General features: G+C 47.0%; 1 pseudogene; it reads left to right on the top strand.

The window, feature by feature from the left end:
- The first annotated feature begins 347 nt into the window (after positions 1–347).
- LOC142260409 (kinesin-like protein KIF3B pseudogene) lies at positions 348–1,805 on the top strand (annotated as a pseudogene).
- Positions 1,806–5,370: the final 3,565 nt, after the last annotated feature.

Here is a 5,370-nt window from a genome sequence, read left to right as displayed (position 1 = left end):
CTGCTTTTATAATGTTTCAAGCTGCTGAATTTGGGGTTACTGGCCCTTTAATAGTAATACACCTGTATGTAGCTGTATTTGGTTGGCTCTGTGCATAGCGACAGCTATTATTGTCTCTTCCTCTGCTCTTCCTCTCCTGTGACCCACTTTGCTGGCACACTGACCTTGAACAGGCGCTCCCCACAGAGATGACAGATGTTGTGCAGAGCCGCTATGTAATACACTACATGCCAAATCACATGCAGGAATGCAGGATTCACAACCTCCACTTTTAGATTCACTTGCGTTACGCTCACAATATAATCCATTTTATTTTTTTATGTGTTCTCTTTCTTGCTTTTAGGGTGGTAGTTGGAAGACCTGTGCAGTGTTCTGGCGTTCCAGACCCATCGAAACGTTACAAAATGTCCAAATCAAAGAGCTCTGAGTCTGTGCGAGTTGTGGTGCGATGTCGGCCCATGAACAGCAAGGAGACAGCTGCTGGGTTTGATAAAGTAGTAGATGTGGACGTAAAGCTTGGTCAAGTGGCAGTAAGGATTCAGAAAGGAGCCTCTAATGAGCTGCCGAAAACCTTTACCTTTGACGCCGTCTACGACGGTAACTCTAAACAGGTGGAGCTTTACGATGAGACATTCAGGCCTCTGGTGGATTCAGTCTTACTTGGCTTCAACGGAACCATTTTTGCATATGGCCAGACAGGCACTGGGAAAACGTACACGATGGAAGGGTTAAGGGGCGACCTCGAGAATAGGGGGGTCATACCAAACTCATTTGATCACATCTTCACACACATTTCAAGGTCCCAGAACCAACAGTACCTGGTGAGAGCTTCATATCTAGAGATCTATCAGGAGGAGATCAGAGATCTTCTCTCTAAAGACCAGTCTAAGCGGCTGGAACTGAAAGAAAGACCCGACACCGGTGTCTATGTAAAGGATCTGTCCTCTTTTGTCACCAAGAGTGTGAAAGAGATCGAGCACGTCATGAATGTGGGGAACCAGAACCGCTCAGTTGGAGCAACGAACATGAATGAGCACAGTTCCCGTTCACATGCCATTTTTATGATTACCATTGAGTGCAGTGAGCTCGGGTTGGACGGGGAAAACCATATCCGCGTTGGAAAGTTAAATCTGGTAGACTTGGCCGGAAGTGAACGGCAAACAAAGACCGGGGCCCAAGGAGAAAGGCTCAAAGAGGCTACAAAAATTAACCTGTCCCTCTCTGCACTAGGAAATGTGATATCTGCCCTCGTGGATGGCAAGAGCACCCACATACCATACAGGGATTCCAAACTTACCAGGTTGTTGCAGGACTCTTTGGGCGGCAATGCCAAAACGGTCATGGTCGCAAATATTGGCCCTGCTTCATATAACGTTGAGGAGACCCTAACCACTCTACGTTACTCCAACCGTGCCAAAAACATCAAGAACAAACCCAGAGTCAATGAAGACCCAAAAGATGCGTTATTAAGGGAATTCCAAGAAGAGATTGCACGGCTCAAGGCCCAGCTGGAGAAAAGGGTTGTGGGTAAAAGACGCAAAAGGGGAAAAAGAAGATTTGGTGTAGATGTAGCTGGAGAGGACGATGAAGATGGAGACTCTGGTGAGGGAGAAGATGAGGTGGAAGATAAAGAAGACTATTGGCGAGAGCAGCAGGAGAAGCTTGAAATTGAGAAGAAGGCCATCATAGAAGACCACAGTTTGGTGGCAGAGGAAAAACTGAAACTCTTACAAGAGAAAGAAAAGAAAATGGATGACCTAAGAAGAGAGAAAGAAGCTATGGAAATGCTGACAGCCAAAGTAAAGGTAAAAACTTTCTTCTGTAATTCACTTCCTGATGTGTCATGGAGAGCTCTGTTGTGGTGAGTTCTCCTGTTCTTGATACAGTAAACTTCATCAGTAGTTGGAAAGGTTCATCACCTACAGGCATAGCCGAAAGTGTTGGCACCCTTGATATTGTTCTAGAAAAGGAAGTAATTCTCACAGAAAATTATTGCAATTACACATGTTTTGTTATACACGTTTATTTCCTTTGTATGGAACAACATAAAAAATCTGGGGTAAAAGGCAAATTGGACATAATTTCACACACAACCCCAAACATGGGCTGGACAAAATTGTTGGCACCTTTCAAAAAATTGTAAGTAAACCATTTTGTTTCAACCATGTGATGCTCATTCAAACTCATCACTGGCAAGTATCCAATTTGGGCAATATAAAAATCACACGTGACACCAGATAAAAAGGGGGAAGATGACTCAATCTTTGCATTATGTGTCCGTGTGTGCCACACTAAGCAAGGAGAACAAAAAAGAGGAGAAGAGAACTGTCTGTGGACTTGAGAACCAAACTTGTTGAAAAATATCACCAATCTCAAGGTTACAAGTCCATATCCAGAGATCTTGATGTTCTTTTGTCTACGCTGCACAGCATAATCAAAAGTTTACAACCCATGGCACTGTAGCTAATCTCCCTGGATGTGGACAACAGAGAAAAATTGATGAAAGGTTGCAACACAGGATAGTCTGATTGGTGAATAAGCCCCAATCAAGTTCCAAAGAAATTCAAGCTGTCCTGCAGGCTCAGAGTACATCATTGTCAGTGCAAACTTTCCACCGACATTTGAATGAAATGAACAACTATGGCAGGAGATCCAAGAAGACCCCACTGCTGACACAGAAACATGAAAAAGCTAGGCTGCAGTTTGCCAAATTCTACTTGAGTAAGCCAACATCTTTCTGGGAATGGTCTGGTGGACAGATGAGACCAAGATAGAGATTTTTGGTAAAGCACATCATTCTACTGCTTGAGTCCTACAAAGAAAAGAGCACAGTACCTACATTCAAATATGGTGGAGGTTCAAAGATGTTTTGGTTTTAATTTGCTGCCTTTGGCACTGGGTGACTTGACTGTGTGCAAAGCATTATCAGATCTGAAGAATACCAAAGGAGTTTGGGTCACAATGTAGTGCCCAGTGTAACAAAGCTGGGCTTGCGTTCTAGGTCATGGCTTTTCCAGCAGGACAATGACCCCAAACATACTTCAAGAAGCCCACAGAAATGGGTGGCAACCAAGCGCTTGAGAGTCCTGAAGTGGCAGTAAGGAGTCCGGATCTATATCCGGTTGAGAGATCTTAAAATTGCTGTTGGGAGGAGGCGTCTTCAAGTGGGAGAGACCTGGAGCAGTTTTCAAAAGAAGAGTGGTGCTAAAATCCAGTTGAGAGGTGTAAGAAGCTTGTTAATGGTTATAGGAAGCGATTGATTCCAGTTATAGGTGCCAATAATTTTGTCCTGTCCATTTTTGGAGTTTTGTGTGAAATTCTGTCCAGTTTGTCTTTTTTTTTATCTCAGTATTTTTGTGTTGTTCCAATATACACAAAGGAAATAAATGTGTGTAACAAAACCTCTGTAATTGGAATAATTATCTGGGAGAAGTACTTCATTCATCCGAAACAATTTCAAGGATGCTAACGCTTTCGGCCATGTCTATTTACTGTGCGACTTTCTTGTCACTACCACTGTCAGCATAGAGTAGACCAGTATTGCCTCAACTCCAGTCCCCAAGAGTCACCAATCGTGCATGTTTTTAGGATTTCCTTAACAGTGCACAGATGTTGGAATCGTCAAGGAAATCCTGAAAATATGCCCTTTTGGTGGCTCTTGACGATTGGAGTTAAAGAACGCAAGACCTCAGTAACAGCACTAGGGCTCAGAAGTCCGTATCGAACCCCTGTATAATTTCTGGCCAATCATGCAGGTTCTCTAATGAACTATGAATATTCCTCTCACTTTCTTTATCGTTCCTATGGGAGACCCAAACCATGGGTGTATAGCTACTGCCCCCGGAGGATACACAAAGTTACTACACTCAAAAACGTGTAGCTCCTCCCTCCTAGCATATACACCCCCTGCTAGCCAGTTTCTTGCTTTGTGTCAGGAGGATCACACACACACATGCATCCTTTTTTGATTTTTCATTTTTTCTAAAGATTTGGAAGAAAAGCGGGTCCACTGGACTCCCGGCATGTCCCTTCTCACCCCCCTGGCGGCGGTGCTGTTAAGGTTGACTTCAGGGCAGGAGCCCTTCATGGCCGCGCTCCTTCACCATCCCTTAGGGGCTCTGGCTTGAAGTTGGAGCCAACACGGTTCTCACTGCCTTGCAGGAGACCGGCCTCCATCCGCAGCCCTTGTGCAGGACCCTGCTGGAAGGAGCACTGAACCCCCACCCCACCAGGGACTGGGCCCTGCGTCTCAAAGCTAAGTATAGAGACGTTATTCAGAGGGTCCTTCTGCAATGTGGGGCACTTTTATTGGGGGGGACAGTGATTGCTTGATAATGCTGCTTTTTTACTGTGTTTCCGGCCGGTTCCACGGTTTTTACTGAGAACCGCGCCGATGATGCCTGATTCTCGGCCGCATGCACAACTCTAGGCCCCGGCTTCAGCCGCGGCCTAGTTTCGTTTCGTTCCCCTGCATGTCAGTCATGCAGGGGGACACTGCAGAGCCGCCCGCCGGCCGCTCTGCACAGGGGAGGACACTCGTTTTTGAGGAGATGATTCCCTCCCCTGTACATCTCCTTCGCCCTCCGATTCCCGCTCCTGGGTTAACCCCCCCCCCCCTCACTCTGGCGCCATTTTCTCAGCGTCTTAGTACACTGGTCGGCGCTGGCTGCTCTGCAGTGCAGAGGGAGTGAATATCTGGCTGGGGGTCCAGGCTTGGAATTCGGATGGCACTCATAATAACGGCCTGATAAGTCACAACCTCTGGTTGTGCACTTTTATTCACTCTCAGGGCATTCTGAAGGAGTTAATTCTTTATCATAGAACCTCCTCCTCAGCAGCATGTCTCACTCTAGCAGCAAAGCTCCAAGGCTGTACACTACATGTTCTGCATGTAACCTCATATTGCCTGAACCGGCACACTGTAATGGTTCTTATGTGGTGGATGGTGGTCAAGATGCCTCAGCCGGGAGTCTCCCCAGGCTGAACCCCTGTCTTGGGTATTCTAGCCATTCTAGACAGAGCCCCCACCTCTGCAGCATGTCTCACAGAGCGAGGCTGCAGGCTGTTTTTTATTATCCACTGCAGGTAGTCTCGTACGGCTATACCGAGCTCATAACCACTGTGGCCCCTCAGCTTGGGAGCTCATTAATGGTCCCTCCAGCTGCTCCGGTTTCGGTGGCTGACCCCTGTGGGAATCCTATTTCCAGGGGTCGGCTGTCCCGGCATCTGCTGAGCATGCAGCCCCCTTCTCAGGGCGTTTTCTGCTTCGCTCAGCAAAGCTCACAAGGGACTCTCCTTCTGGGCTCAGACCCCGTCCTCCTGACAGGGAGACGCAGGGTCCCCTGTCCTCCCCGTCCCGCAGCTCCGATT

Source organism: Anomaloglossus baeobatrachus, unplaced genomic scaffold (assembly GCF_048569485.1).
Source record: "Anomaloglossus baeobatrachus isolate aAnoBae1 unplaced genomic scaffold, aAnoBae1.hap1 Scaffold_1026, whole genome shotgun sequence".
In the NCBI taxonomy this organism is placed as follows: Eukaryota; Metazoa; Chordata; class Amphibia; order Anura; family Aromobatidae; genus Anomaloglossus; species Anomaloglossus baeobatrachus.
The sequence above is the reverse complement of the archived record's forward strand: the minus strand, read 5'-3'. Positions and strand labels throughout refer to the sequence as shown.